Here is a 16879-nt window from a genome sequence, read left to right as displayed (position 1 = left end):
TGAGTCTGATTGTCTAGTCGATTATCATAAAAAGTATATTGGAGTTTGTCCATACAGATTGCCTAAACGAAATATTGGGTGGTGTTGTTAGACCCCCGCTTTTTCAATTGGTATCAGAGCATGCAAACACGTTCAAGACCTAACAAATCTGTGTTTTTAGCGATCTGACTCTATGGACAAGAGTACTATCTATGATAATGCAACATCAGTACAGGGTTGTTCAGATACTCAAAGATCTGAAACTAGTAAAGGAAAACCCTATTCGTCTTCTTCTACCGAATCTACATCCGAGTGGAGAAAATCTCTTGACGAACAGCTGGATGATCTTTCGAACGATAGTTGATTCAGAAGAAGAACAAAGCATTGATGAGGAAGTTGATAAGCACATAAGTGCTACACTTTATACCTATATTTATATTAGGTAGGACTCGATATTTTGGCTAACAATACCATTTTAGTGCTTTTATAGAAAGTACAAGTGAACTCCATCACGGGAAGAAATAACTAGCTAAATTGGAGAGTTTAACAGCAATTGCCACAAAAAGTTCCATTTGCGCTCACGGCTAGAGCTGGCAATCCGAGCCAAAACCCGCGGGTTGGCCCGTCCCGTCCCGTGAAAACTCGTGCCCGTCCCGGATCGTAACTACACAAGACGGGCGCGGGTTGTATAATTAGTGGCTTGTGAAGAAACGGGTTAACCCGTCCCGTCCCGTGCAACCCGCGGGTAACCCGGCTCGGTCCGCACCCACTGCCACTTAGGCTGCTGCGTGTCACACAATGACACAGTTATCTGTTACGTGTCATGTAACATGTTCGTTCCTCTTCATATAAAAGGAAAAAACCCTAGCTCGCCTTCCTCTTCTTTCTTCCTCTTTTTTTCTTCTTCCCTGACCCTGCTGCAGCGCTGCTGAGTCTCCTACTCTCCTGAGTAAACTTCACAGATTCACAGAAGTGACAGAAAAATTATTAGATTCATCTAAAGATCAAAGACAGGTAATCAGATTTTCTTATTTGTTTTCTTCTTTATATAAATTTTTGATTAGCCTGCTTGAATAACAAATTGTTTGAAGTCTTGAAGAGAAATACAAGAGCGGATTGATTTTCTGGGCTCGTGAAGATCGGAGGAATACAACAACGAATTGATTTTCTGGGTTCGTGAAGAGTGAATTGATTTTCTGTTCGATTAATAATATGTAAGATGTTTTTTTTTTCATTCGATTTGAGTTCAGTCTTCAGTTTGACTTGTTCTTAGTAGATCTGTTATTCTGTTTGATTTTGAATTTGATTTGATTAAGATTTTTTTGAATTTCACATGTTTTAGTTTATTGTATGATTGTAATTGGTGATGAATCTGATGATTATATATACAAGATCTGTTTGATTTGGTCATGTACTCATGTTGTTCAGTTCCATACTTCCATGATTTATTTGTTGTATTCGTATTCAACAGTTTTGCTTGTGAAATTGAAATGATAGTAATGGTACTATGGGTAATGGGTTGGAATTGAATGAGCAGTTTAGAGTTTGCTTGTGAATTTGAGATATTAATTGTATGAGCTTCAAATTGAATGAGTTTAGTTTGAATTTTGGTTGAGATTTAACATGCTTGATGTGATTGAAATCATATACAAAAGGTCTTTCTTTGTTTATCTTGTTTATCTTTTTCGAAGTATCATTCATATTACCAGCATTTTTCTACATTTAAACCAGTGCTGTTACTGCTGTACTTGCATCCTTTTTGTTTTGTAGATTGGAGTTCTAGTGAAATCTTTAAATTTTGGTTTGAGCAGTTTGGATAAGTGGTTGTCCCCTAAATCTGTAAGTACATTTTGTAAATTTAAATCAAATAAAATTTGACTTCTTTATCTTTTATGGTAATTTCATTCTTTACAGAGATTTAGGGGATTTGTTTGATTTGTTTGTTTTGTTAGATGTTATTGTTTTGGATGACTTGAAAATGCATGTACTATAATAGTTTTGTTGGATGTCATTGTCTATGTATTTTTTCAATTTCTGTTTATGTAATTTTCATGTTTCTGAATGACTCTTTGACTTGTTCTTTGTGGCCGCTCCATCCATTTCAGGATGTCAAGTGTACAAGAGCAAGAGTTACCAGAACCAGACCATTTCAAGGATGTTATGAGTGCTGATGATGAAGATGATGATGTTGAGATGTTATGAATGTATGATACTATGATAGTATCTGTGTGACTGTGTCTGTGTTTCTTTAAGAAGACTAATTTGTTTAGTTTTGCAATTTTGAGTTTTTGAATTGATATACCAAATGAATTGGATGAATGTTAGATACTTAGGTTGTAGCTTGTAGGAAAGGAACTTTAGATGCCCTGAATGTGGAAGGAAATAGCCCAGAAATCGATTTCTGGCGAGTTGACTCAACAAAAACCAGGTAACCCGTGAGCACCCGTAAACCCGCGAGCTTTACCCGGGACGGGCACGGGTGGGATAAATGACCACCCGTGAAGAATTTCAACCCGCGAGCTCAGGCTTGTATTAACCCGTAACCCGCGGGTTGGTCACAAGCCAGACCCGTCCCGCCCGTTTGCCAGCTCTACTCACGGCACAAAAGGAGACGTACTTGTTATTTGCTTGAGTTTGGCGGGACCACCAGAGTTACTGCCCCACGGGCCAGGCGATAGAAAGATTTCTTATATGAAAGTCCATTGCACTCTACTACCTGTCACTTCTCTTGTCACTAAAGAAATAATATCTCATTTTCTTATTTAAGCAGGGGGAGTTCCAAGCAGCCATCTTCTTTAGTAACATTTAACGGTGTGTTTCAGTTCAAGATTCTACTGTTCGTATGCGATCACGAGAATGGATATGCCATCGATCTTCTACTCAAACTGAAGTCGATGTAGTTGCTGCGGCTACATGTTGGAGACGCATTCAATAAGTATGATGTTAGTGCTCCTTGTTGAGGGAAATGAAATTGCAGTAGCGGGATTGGTTGAACTGGTGATTATGGAGGAGTATAGGAGCTCAGGGAATGAAAGAATATTGGCAGCGAACAAAGGTTCATGTGTTGGCAGATGTGTGTGGAAATGGAGTTCAAGCCCTAGGTGGTGATGTACGGCTGAGATTTGGTTTGAAGAACAACGTCAGCAGCATCATGAATAAATGGAGATGGGAAATACTATATGTGCTTGATACATGATTGCGGCTGGTGTTGGAAGTGAATGGCGAGATCGAGAAGAGAAGTTTGCTGTGGCCTGGATTTGGAAGTCGTCGTCATGGCTGCAGCTCCTTGCAAGTCAGGGAAGCAACGATGTGAACTGAGTTTGTCGCTGGTGTTTACGTTGAAAACTCGTGAGAAAATGGAGCAAGAGAGGTGCTGAGCAAGAGAGTTTGCTTCCGGTGTTTACATGGCAAGATGCTTCAGAAGATAGTTTGTGTATTTGCCTGATCCTGCACAACCAGTAAGACGAGATGAACAGAAGATAGAGAAAAGAATCGCAGGCTGTCGTACACTGGGAACTCGGAAATGAACTGAGTTTTGTCGACTGGTTTGAGTTCTTTGGAGGGATGTTTGGTTCGAGTGATTGGTGAAATGGTACTGCACTGAGAGAAGAAGCCTAGCCGGACAAAGTGGCTTGGGGTCTGAATTGGTGACGCAATTTAGAAGCTCGGGGAACGGAGGTTGGTGCTGAGTGCTGACTTCGGAAGAGAGTTCGGTTTTGGACGTGGGCTAAGAATGGACTGGGCCTTTGGCAATGATATTAGGGCTAAAAATGAAATTCGCAACACAATATAAACGAACACAGAGAAAAAGAGAAGGGGAGGCTGGTTTTGGGAGGCCGGTTTGGAGTTGGAGCTTTTGGTTCTTCTCTGTTAGTGACAGACGAGAAGGAGAAGTGCGGCCGCCATGGAGTTTTTAGAGCAATAGAACAAGAGACGACGAAGACGATATTGGTTTAATCTTACCTCTTTTGTTATCATTTTTGATGGGTTTTAAGAAACCCATAATCATGTTTTGCTAGAAATTTTTGTGATTATGGTTTATGGTTGAAGCCACTTTGGGTGTTAGGCTAATTTCAATTGATTATATAGCATAAGACCATTATGATTTGAATAAATTAATTCTTGATTATTGTTTATTGATTGATTGAATATTAGTTGTTGCTTCACCGGTTTTAAAAACCTATGTGCTTAATGAATTAGTTTTACAAATATGTGTGTCTTATTATTTGATGATCCATGCTTTGTTAAAAAAACTTGGATGTGTTATGTTTAGAAAAGCCATATAGAATTTGTGAACCTATATTTAGTTTCGTATAACTTTCTCGCTGATGCAATTTGATGGTTCATGATTGGATTTAGTCTTTTAATGTGTCATGCTTAGGGTATACCAGTGATATTTGCGACTCTAATACATATAATAGGTGATGTCAATAGAACGAACAATACACATATTCATAATTATGTTTCATTTCAGTATTTTAAGGGACATAGTAGTGGATATCGTAAAACTCTGGTTACGGGCTTTCCATTTGTCTCATTTTATTTCAGTAATTTTATTATTTCGTTTTACATTTCTCATTATAAAAATCTCAAAAATAATTTATTGTTAGTTCATTAGAGATATTGATTATTGGTATTTCCACCGCTCCCTGTGGGAACGACCCGTACTTGCGTCTGTCTACTAGTTAGACACCGTGCGATCGCGGTTATTACATATAGGCATCTTCGGATCCTATCAATTTTTTGGCGCCGCTGCCGGGGAGCGGATGTGGAATATTGTTATTAGTATTTTTGATTTTGTAAATAGTAGGTGTTTATTTATTTTATTTTACTTTTGTACAGTATTTTTATTTTTTAGGATTTCTTTTTCCTTTTGACTTGTTTTGTGCTTCAGAATTTTATTTCAGGAGCCTTTTTGAGCACGATGAGTGCTTTGCGCGAGACGTCGTCTATGGCGCTTGGTGAATACATGTATGGGTCACGGTATAAGGAAGTTCTTGCTTATAATCGTCTCAAGTATGGAACTTGGAATCCACGTAATTTCGCTATGGGTGGTTATTCAGATGAGTATCAACCCCAATACTATGAGGGTGAAAATGAACTTGACACTAGAAGTGATTTTAGGAATTATGATGCAGATATAATACCCGAATTTATTGTATCTTACCCAACTCATGATCATTTAACTGATTATGTGTCTATTCAAAAGGACGAGAGTTGTTTTAGAGATGTCATTTATTCAGATAATGATGATTTAGAAGAACATATTTATACAGAAGATATTATTGTTGAGTCTGATGACTTAAAGACAGTAGACGTGCATAATGAGATATTTTCTAATCATTCAAATAATGAGATTCATATAAGTCACTTAGTTGCATATAGTGATGAGGCGATTATTCATGATATTGTTGCTCCATTGTGCTCTTGTTTTTCTGATCCATCTAGTGATTTTCTGAACGCTGATATGAATGTTGAACATATTGATATTGGTCAGATAACTTGTGTCGATGATTTTGATCCTTTATATATTTGTTTATCCCACTTTTCTGATTCCGATGACCCTATGATTATTGATATTATCAATGCATTGCGACCTCCAATAGTTAATCAAGGTAACTCAACAATGAAAGTTATTTCTGCAGACTTAGAACCAGATTTAAGTTACTGATTTTGATAAACTTGAACCACAATATGCATATTTAGGTCATTGTGCTGAGTTTGATGATTCTTTGCCTTTTGAAAATGTCGATTCATTAGCTCCTATAATTTCTAGTGATAATAATGTGTCGACCGAATGTATTTCAACTGATTTAGAACCTGATTTAGAGTGTGCTTCCCATATAAAAAATAATATACATTCTATGTTTTTTGTCCATGTGAGTGATTTATTATCTCGACTAAGGACTATTTTCCATTGGGAATGAATTTACACTTCTTTTTGGAGGTTTATAGTGCTTGCAGGTTCACATTTGCAGCTGGCCTGATTTTTTGGATTCATCCCCAACTTTTCAGACTTTATATATATGCTTTTTTTGCAGGATACTTTGGTGTATTATCACCCTGTTTGAGATTATTTGCCTGCAAGTTGGGATAGGAAGATTATGCTTTATGGGAGTCAACCCATACGATTTCGCTTCATGGGAGTCAACCCATCAGATTTGTTTTCTTTCCTTTATCTTTTATTTGTTTTCTTGAATTTCCCATCTTAATTTCTACGTTGGATGACTCAATTACATTGAGGAAAATGTAATATTTAGGTGTGGGGGAGTGGTTGCGCATTTTTATTCTTATAGGTTCTCACTTTTGTTAGGAATTTTCATTAAGAAAAGAAAATTGAAAAAAAAAATGATGACCAGCTGTTTAGCGGGTCTACAAAAAAATAAATAAAAAATGATCAGATGTTTAGCGGGTCTTTCTGTCGCTGTTTAGCAGACATCTCTCCAATTCCAGCTGTGTAGGGGATATACTTTTCTTATTTTACTCGGGACTAGAAAAATATAAGTGTGGGGGTGTTATAAGCACATAAGTGCTACATTTTATACCCATATTTATATTAGCTAGGACTCAATATTTTGGCTAACAATACCATTTTAGTGCTTTTGTAGAAAGTACAAGTGAACTCCATCAAGAAATAACTAGCTAAATTGGAGAGTTTAACAACAGTTGCCACAAAAAGTTCCATTTGCGCTCACGGCACAAAAGGAGGCGTACCTGTTATTTGCTTGAGTTTGGCGGGACCACCAGAGTTACTTCCCCACGGGCCAGGCGGTAGAAAGATTTCTTATATGAAAGTCCATTGCACTCTACTACCTGTCACTTTGATAAACACATTTTTGTGTCTGAATTGTCCTCAATGTTCTGTATTGTTAGTGCTCGATTTTGTACTAATTATGGTGTTTTTGTGTTTGGATAGGTGTTTTTGGAGAAATACATTTGTGCGGAAAAAGTTGCTCGAAAAGTGTTATTTGGACCCCCGGAAAAAATCACTAAAGGCACCCCAGAAAAAGTGTTAAAGGCACCCTCATTTTGGATAAGGGCACCCCCAGGCGCCCCAGCTGTTAAAGGCGCCCATGTTTTGGATAAGGGCTAACCATCTTCTCCCTTTCAAAACTGATTTTTTGGCGGGAAAAATGGCAGCAACAAAGGCAGATTTTTGATCGGATTTTTGGGCGTGAAAGAGTGAGACTCAATGGCTCAGATTAATTGGGTTTGTTCCTATGAGTGAAACAGGCATGGTATGGGCTTTGGATACAAATAAAATTGGCTGGATAATCCATTCGAAGCAAGACAGGGAGTGTGATATTCACGAGATATTTGGTCAGATTTTCAGCATTAAATTTCAATAAGCTTTGGCTGGATTCAATGGGATATGTGGATTGGATATACCCTGTTTCGACTAAACAGGGCTGGTATATGAGTTGGAATCGAGAAAAGTGGGATGGTTATGTGGATTGGAGAAAACAGAGCATGAGAGTTTCATGGGGTTCTGTTAAAAATATTACGTGAATATTCCATGCGTGCACGATTTTTACTCCGTCTTGGAGTTGTATTTGGCGTGTAAGGAGTGTGTTGAGATAAAACAGACGCATGAGAAGAAAAATCAGGGAAGAAAACATTCCCGAGAACACTTTTCTTCACTGCCGTATAATGGGAGATTTCGTGGAGTAATGAGGAGTTATTCTTAGACTTGTTGAGTATAAATAAGGCTCTGGGGTAGCATAGAGGGGTTATGGAGAGTTTGGGCGGAGTTTAGAGCATCACAGAGGCGTGAAATCAGAGTTGCAGAGACGAGTTTTTTTGTTGGTGCTGTGAAGAACACGAAGAAAAACGACCCACCAAAAATTGTCGTAGGCAGACTTATTTCTACAGTAAAAACGACAGTTCATCTTTATCGTTCTCTGTAACAGTGTAATTGCAACACTTATAATTGTTGCGAATCTCTGTATTAGCTCTTTTCACCTCTTTTTATACAATTTTGAGCTATGAACCAATATTTTGAGCGAGTGAATAATATGAGGAGCTAAACCCAACCTTCGGGGCGATGGAGGAAGCCATTCTTCCAATAATTATGTGGTAAAATTTATTTAAAATTATTTACGCAATTCTTTTATGATTATTTGCACCGAATGAAAATTGAGTAAATGATTTTTATTAATTAGTTGTGTTTTCTCTTGATGAAGTATGCTTAGTTTAGGACTTTTGATACTTCATGCTTGCGATTAACAATTAATGTTTTGAAAATCTAGTTAAGGCAATGATTAGAATCACAAGTTCTTTTAAATTGGAGTAATATTGTCTAGAATTGCATGATAAAAATTAACATTGAATCACATGAATACCGGTCTCTCTAATTTAATCTTTACATCAAATTTTACTTGCTTTATTTTCTTTATTCTTAAAATTTACATCTAAAATCACAACCTTCACAAGTCTTAACGAACCACTTTCTTACCACTTCTGCAACCACTGTAAAAATACCATCAATTTTTAGCGCCGCCGACGCTGATTTGTCTTTAAGATAGAGTTTTTAAATTTATTTTTTAGGTTTTTATTTTTATTAATTTTATTTGTTCTATTTTACGTTTTTGGCTTTTTGTCTTTTCATTATAGATTTTGGAAATCGGAGCGAAAGTAGAAGTTGCCAAAGCTGTTGGTGATTACTTGAAGATTTGGAGTCAAAAGACGAACCGAAAAGAACGAAGAAAAAAAAAAGAGAGAATTTTATTTTATTAGATTGTATTAGGAATTTTTTATTTTGTATTTTTTCTTTTCTTTTTGCACTTTATTTTTGGACTCTCTTTTGGACTTTGGACACTTGGACTTTCTTTTATTTTTAAACCCTATGAAAGGGTAGTATTAAATATTAAATTATTTGCAGAGAAGGACGGCTATTACGATATCGCCTCGTCCCCTCGGGTTCGTACATGACATAGGAGTCGTGGCCCGAGTCGACTTCAGTGGTTCATCCCCCGTCTGGAACGGGAGGTAAGTTTGTCGAAACACTCGCGAATCCCCTGCTAGCGAGTTACTGTATTCCTTCGTTTGCATATTTGCTGAGAAACTGAAAACGGCTGCTTTATTTTCCTAGTATAGGGCAAGGACTGGCCATACAAGATAAGGGTTGGGATTTCATCATCGTTCTCTTCTTGCTCTCCTTAGGAAAACGAAACCAAACGCGAACCTAAGCTTTAAAATTTGGAATAGAACGAGACCTAAGAGTAACGATCTTAGTAGGAAAGTCGTTCGAAAAATATTGGTTACTCTTTTAAGCGTACTTCGAAGTTCATGATGGTTTTTGTGAGTTGAATGCGTGACTGCGCCGCCTTGTAATAGCGGTGAGGCCTTGGGTATCAAAGCTCCACTGAGCTTCCCTCGCCTCAATTCAACTTACTTTGACTCGGATTGATTCCAGAGGGGTTTGCTTAAATTGTAACGAATTCCCTTTCGAAGGATTAAAAGTTGGTATAGAAACAATCTAAGTGGAGCCATCATGCTTTTTGTTTGCTAGAATTCAGTAGGTTTGCTGTGGTGGAGTCAGCCTTTTTGTGTTTGCATAGAACTTCCCTTCCTTTTAGGGCTTTTCTTTTTTTTATTTTTGTTTTTCTAGTGTATACCCGAGGTCATTAAAGAACGTGCTTGGAAAATAAATACTCTAGGTCGTTTGATTAGTAACAAACCTAGTAGTTCTTCTTGTGAAGGCGTGGAGCTCGAAGATTCTTCTTTTGAGAGCCCTGTCTTTGGAAATTTCAGCTTTGGAAACTTGACATTTAGTGAAGAAAGTACTCCTAGTCCTTTGGTAGTGCCAGAAATGGCAACTTTGAAAGCTTTATTAAACCCAACTAGGACCTCTCGTCCGTCTTGTATCAAGTTAGCCGAAACCGAGGCAAATTATGAACTCAAACCTGGGACTTTACAGATGCTCCCAATCTTTTTAGGAAAAGAGAATGAGAATCCATATTTTCATGTTAGGGAATTTGAGGAAGTTTGTAGTACTCTAAAAATTAAAAACCTTAGTGATGATGAGTTGAAACTTAGGTTATTCCTCTTTTCCTTAAAAGATAAAGCCAAATCTTAGATGTATAGTTTGGATTCTGAGTCAATTGAAACCTATGACCAACTTACATCTGCCTTTATACATAAGTTTTTCCCAAGGAACAAAACATCGTCTATTAGGACACAAATTTGTACTTTTGCTCAACAAGAGAGAGAATCTCTATATAGGTATCTGGAAAGGTTCAATGACTTGTTATCTGAATTTCCTCATCATGGTTTAGAGAAAGTTAGGCTAGTTCAGATCATCTACGAGGGTTTAAATTATTCAACAACAACCATGGTTGAGTCCTTATGCACTGGTGGGTTTGAGAATAAAACTGTTGATGAGGCGATGAAATTTTTGAATGAAATCGCTGATAAGACCCAACAATGGGAAAATAGTAGGGAACCCAAGAAAACAGTTCTTCTAAGTAGAGGAAATGTCAATAGGATAGAAGGATATTATGAGTCAGATGCTAAAATAGCTCCATAGCCAAAAGGTTAGAAGCCTTAGAATTAGGTCATTCTAGTGGTAGTAGTGGTAAAATGGAGCCTTTTTGGGAGGGCCAGATGGTTGAAGAGCAAGCCAATGCTCTTTATAATAACACTAGATTTGAAAACCGGCAGAAGTTTGACCCATATTCAGAAACCTATAACCCTGGTTGGAGAAACCACCCAAACCTTTCTTGGTCCAAGGGCCATAATCAAGGTCAGTCTAGTAACTCTCAGGTTCCCCCAGGTTTTGGCTATCATAAGAATCCTTCAGAACTAGCACAAACTCAGAACCCTTCAGATAAAAAGATCTCGAGTTTAGAAGAAACTCTCGCCTCGTTTATTAAAAGCTCTGAAAAGATCAACCATCTGGTTGCGCAAGGGATAGAAGAAAGTAAAAACATAGGTTATGCTAACTCCCAGGCCATTTCCGAGTTAAAAAATCAGGTTAGTCAGATAAATGAGACTTTGAGAGAAAAAGGAAAGTTTCCTAGTCAACCACAACCTAATCCTAGGGGGGTCCATCAAATATCTTTAGTTGGTGAGGAATCATCAAACCATGTGAAATCGATAAAAACCCTTAGGAGGTAAAACAGTAGACAATAAGGTAGGCATGACTAGTGAACATACTGTAGCTCCACCTTCTACTTCCCAAGAGGAGGAACATGTAGCTGAGGAAACTGAAACAGTCTCTAAGGATTCCCAAGAAATTCCTGATAGGTCTACCTATGTGCCTAGAGCCCCATATCCACATTTGTTAGCCCCAACAAAGAAGGAGTCGACTTTCAACGAGATAATGGAAACATTTAAGCAGGTGAACATCAACATTCCGTTATTAGCAATTAGGCAGATGCCCGCTTATGCCAAGTTCCTTAAAGATCTTTGTACACGAAAGCGTAAGTGAATGTCCATAAGAAAGCCTTTTTAGCTGGTCAAGTAAGTTCAATTCTTCTGAAAACAAACACCCCTAAGTAAGGACCCTGGGTGCCCCACCATATCTTGTGCAATTGGTAATCACATGGTAGATAAGGCATTACTTGACTTAGGAGCTAGTGTTAACTTACTACTCCATGTCATGTATACACCCAGCTAGGTCTTGGTAAGTTGAAACCGACTAAAATGACACTACAGTTAGCTGATAGGTCTGTCAAAGTCCCTCGTGGTGTGATAGAGGATGTTCTGATTGAGGTTGATAAGTTTATTTATCCAGTGGATTTTGTTGTTTTAGACACCCAGCCAGTTCAGGACCCAAGTGCTCAAATCCCAGTGATTTTAGGTCGCCCATTTTTAGCCACCGCTAACGCTGTCATCAACTGTAGGACCGGGCTTATGAACATATCCTTTGGTAATATGACCACTGAACTAAATGTCTTTAATGTTACTAGACAACCTTCTGAGAATGATGAATTAGAAGAAGTGAATATGATCAGCACTTTAGTTCAGGATAATTGGCATGATACTCTATTGGGAGATTCTTTAGATGAATTTGAGGAAACCATTCTCTTAGACCAGATATGTGATCAATCTTTAGAAGAAGCCCTTGAGTATTTTAAAGACTTTACGGACCCAGAAATTCAAGTAATAGTTAGAGGTTTGTCTGTGAGTAGTGAAAACCATAAGTTTGGGGGTAGTGATGGTTCTTGTGATCGTCAAGTTTCGCTAATTGGAGTCCCTAACTTGGGACTCGATCTTTGTGTGTCTGAGATATTACTTGAGTCTATTCAGACTCCGCAACCCGATCCTCCTGATACTGTCCAGGAGGTGGCCCGGTTATTAAATACCAGTATTTCAGATGAATCTCTTTGTCGAGACACACATATGAAGCTCTCTTATGTCCCCCGGATAAACCCATTTTTCTTAACAGAAACCTTAGATGAGGATGTGCTCCTTCTATTCATTTTTATAAACCAGTGCAGTTGTCTCATTTTTGTGTTAGCCCTATTTGGTCTTATGGACCCACAATTATTTCGACTATTGGTATACGACTTTGGAAGGTGACAATTCATTTTGAGGTATTTGATGTCTAGCTAAAGACTTTAAATTTAGCATTTTCTGGGAGGAACCTACGCTCATGCTTCCGGTAATATCCTTCCTTATTTCTTTTCCCTCAAGTGGTAACAGTTTCTCCTTGTTCATGTTTTTAATTTCATCTTTAGAACATTGAGGACAATGTTAGATTTAAGTTTGGGAGTAAGGGAGAAACTTCTAGTGTCACATGGTATCCGGATAGCTAAGTTTACATTCAGGTTCTCACCGAAAAGATAGAAATTAGAATGCTAGGGATAACAACCCATTGAGACATTAGAGAAAAAGACATTGAGATCCTTGAAATTCAGGAGAGAACTTGTTCCTTTTAAAGGGTAACCGTGATGGACCTAACCATTCATGATGGAAAGGCAAGTAGGTCATAAGGAAATGCCAGAAAGACAAAGCAACTTATCATGTAGTCTTAGTTACTGGATTACGACTCTCTCTCAGTAGAAACTTATCAACAGATGGAGCGACATCAAAATCTATGAAGAAAGTTGAAGACGTTTAAGGTTTAGAAGCAACAATAGAAAAGAATGATTCAAAAATCAAAGTTGAAGAATTAGTTACAAGAAGTTATAAGAGCAAATGATATAAGTTGTTGAAGTTCATGATACCAAGACATCATAAGTTGCGAAGATCCAAGTTTTGAAAGTCCTTCTCTCATGGCCATGTAAATTGTTGTCTTGTAATTTTTGTTTCAAAAAAAAAATGAAAAAAATGAAAAACAAATGAAAAATGAAATGAAAAAAATCATCGTTACGTTTTGTTCAATAAGGCCAAAGGGAAGTAGAAATTTATAAGTCAAGGAAGAAATCGAAGAGAAGAGTTAATTGTCAAGGTTCTATGAGGTTCGATAGTTTATCATCAACAGTTGAAGACCGAAGAAGACGTTGTTTCTACTGAGCACTATGAGAGAGTCGAAGAAAGATACATTTGGTTGCTTTGTTAGTCCGCTTTCAATTTGGCACAAGATCTTTCTAGCACTGGTTTAACTCATCACACGTAATTAGTCCAGTTGTGTAGCAGATGTCCCTCTCATCTTTATCTCTCTCCTAATCTTATCCAGCTGTAAAGCAGCGGACGCATCTTACAATGTTTATCTAGCTATGTAGCGGATATCTCTTTATCTAGCAGTGTTGCGGATGTGTCTCCCATTTTCTTCAGTCAGCTTTAGAGCTGACACCTTTAATTTCTCTAGCATTCTAGTTACTTGGAGATAGGTTGAGAATATGTATGTCCTCATAGCTCTTTGGATACTTGTGACCAATTAGAAGTCATGGTTTTGTGGGTAAACCTCTGGTAAACCCTCTCGAGTTTACAACTCGGCCTTTTTATTTTCTAGATTTGCTCAAGGACTAGCAAATAATAGGTTTGGGGGTATTTGATAAACACATTTTTGTGTCTGAATTGTCCTCAATGTTCTGTATTGTTAGTGCTCGATTTTGTACTAATTATGGTGTTTTTGTGTTTGGATAGGTGTTTTTGGAGAAATACATTTGTGCGGAAAAAGTTGCTCGAAAACTGCTATTTGGACCCCCGGAAAAAATCACTAAAGGCACCCCAGAAAAAGTGTTAAAGGCACCCTCATTTGGATAAGAGCACCCCCCAGGCGCCCTAGCTGTTAAAGGCGCCCATGTTTTGGATAAGGGCTAACCATCTTCTACCTTTCAAAACTGATTTTTTGGCGGGAAAAATGGCAGAAACAAAGGCAGATTTTTGATCGGATTTTTGGGCGTGAAAGAGTGAGACACAATGGCTCAGATTAATTGGGTTTGTTCCTATGAGTGAAACAGGCATGGTATGGGCTTTGGATACAAATAAAATTGGCTGGATAATCCATTCGAAGCAAGACAGGGAGTGTGATATTCACGGGATATTTGGTCAGATTTTCAGCATTAAATTTCAATAAGCTTTGGTTGGATTCAATGGGATATGTGGATTGGATATACCCTGTTTCGACTAAACAGGGCTGGTATATGAGTTGGAATCGAGAAAAGTGGGATGGTTACGTGGATTGGAGAAAACAGAGCATGAGAGTTTCATGGGGTTCTGTTAAAAATATTACGTGAATATTCCATGCGTGCACGAGTTTTACTCCGTCTTGGAGTTGTATTTAGCGTGTAAGGAGTGTGCTGAGATAAAACAGACGCATGAGAAGAAAAATCAGGGAAGAAAATATTCCCGAGAACACTTTTCTTCACTGCCGTATAATGGGAGATTTCGTGGAGTAATGAGGAGTTATTCTTAGACTTGTTGAGTATAAATAAGGCTCTGGGGTAGCATAGAGGGGTTATGGAGAGTTTGGGCGGAGTTTAGAGCATCACAGAGGCGTGAAATCAGAGTTGCAGAGACGAGTTTTTTGCTGGTGCTGTGAAGAACACGAAGAACAACGACCCACCAAAAACTGTTGTTCATGCTACAGTAACATCGACACTTTGTAGGCAGACTTATTTCTACAGTAAAAACGACAGTTCATCTTTATCGTTCTCTGTAACAGTGTAATTGCAACACTTATAACTGTTGCAAATCTTTGTATTATCTCTTTTCACCTCTTTTTATACACTTTTGAGCTATGAACCAATATTTTAAGCGATTGAATAATATGAGGAGCTAAACCCAACCTTCGGGGCGATGGAGGAAGCCATTCTTCCAATAATTATGTGGTAAAATTTATTTAAAATTATTTACGCAATTCTTTTATGATTATTTGCACCGAATGAAAATTGAGTAAATGATTTTTATTAATTAGTTGTGTTTTCTCTTGATGAAGTATGCTTAGTTTAGGACTTTTGATACTTCATGCTTGCGATTAACAATTAATGTTTTGAAAATCTAGTTAAGGCAATGATTAGAATCACAAGTTCTTTTAAATTGGAGTAATATTGTCTAGAATTGCATGATAAAAATTAACATTGAATCACATGAATATTGGTGAATGGTGAAATCCTGAACCCCGGTCTCTCTAATTTAATCTTTACATCAACTTTTACTTGCTTTATTTTCTTTATTCTTAAAATTTACATCTAAAATAACAACCTTCACAAGTCTTAACGAACCACTTCTACAACCACTGCAAAAATACCATCACACTTCTCTTGTCACTAAATAAAGAATATATCATTTTCTTATTTAAGCAGGGGGAGTTCCAAGCAGCCATCTTCTTTAGTAACATTTAACGGTGTGTTTCAGTTCAAGATTCTACTGTTCGTATGTGATCACGAGAATGGATATTCCATCGATCTTCTACTCAAACTGAAGTCGATGTAGTTGCTCAGGCTACATGTTGGAGACGCATTCAATAAGTATGATGTTATTGCTCCTTGTTGAGGGAAATGAAATTGCAGCAGCGGGATTGGTTGAACTGGTGATTATGGAGGAGTATAAGAGCTCAGGGAATGGAAGAATATTGGCTGCGAACAAAGGTTCATGTGTTGGCAGATGTGTGTGGAAATGGAGTTCAATCCTTAGGTGGTGATGTACGGCAAATATTTGGTTTGAAGAACAACGTCAGCAGCATCATGAATAAATGGAGATGGGAAATACTATATGTGCTTGATACATGATTGTGGCTGGTGTTGGAAGTGAATGGCGAGATCGAGAAGATAAGTTTGTTGTGGCCTGGATTTGGAAGTCGTCGTCATGGCTGCAGCTCCTTGCAAGTCAGGGAAGCAACGATGTGAACTGAGTTTGTCGCTGGTGTTTACGTTGAAAACTCGTGAGAAAATGGAGCAAGAGAGGTGCTGAGCAAGAGAGTTCATTTCCGGTGTGTGCACATATTTCATCATCAAACACGTGTACATAGGAAGATACGTGGAGGGCATGCGGACAAGGTCATCAAAGTATGATGACACACGCTCATAACCAAGGATTCCATCCCGTCAACAAGGGATCTTTATCCGAACAATCCAAGGATAGAAGTTAAAGGATGTTCCGGTAACACGCTGTACTGCGAAGCACCAAATAACTCCCCAAAGAGTTACTTTATCTCATCCCTAGAAGGATCCAAGATCAACGATGGAGAGAAGATGTACTCACATGGACGCGACAGAGGCAGAAAACACTTGCCTGACACGAGCAGGCGCCTCAACTACCTGCATTAAACACCCTGAGAAGCATACGTGTCGATCAACCCGTGGAACGAACGAGGATGACTCTGCGTGATGAAGTTACGAACGAAGACCCCTGCGTGATGGACACAAAACATAAGAAGATAAGGTCCCAACGTCCTTCAGAGATGGGTCCCACACACTAACCCTATAAATACTCCCTCTCCACCAAGAGGAAGGGGGATCGGAAAAATCAGGAAGAGAAGGAGAGAGAAGAATTTTGAGCGTAAGTTAGT

The 16879-nt window shown here is 38.1% G+C and overlaps 1 long non-coding RNA gene across 1 annotated transcript; it reads left to right on the top strand.

Annotated features, from left to right (window-relative positions):
* Positions 1 to 596: 596 nt before the first annotated feature.
* Positions 597 to 2231, top strand: LOC113361243. The gene is made up of 4 exons (XR_003365027.1): positions 597 to 993; positions 1071 to 1193; positions 1750 to 1818; positions 2085 to 2231. It is a non-coding gene; the product is annotated as an uncharacterized LOC113361243 (long non-coding RNA).
* Positions 2232 to 16879: the final 14648 nt, after the last annotated feature.

This window comes from Papaver somniferum, chromosome 3 (genome assembly GCF_003573695.1).
Source record: "Papaver somniferum cultivar HN1 chromosome 3, ASM357369v1, whole genome shotgun sequence".
Classification (NCBI taxonomy): domain Eukaryota; kingdom Viridiplantae; phylum Streptophyta; class Magnoliopsida; order Ranunculales; family Papaveraceae; genus Papaver; species Papaver somniferum.
The sequence above is the reverse complement of the archived record's forward strand: the minus strand, read 5'-3'. Positions and strand labels throughout refer to the sequence as shown.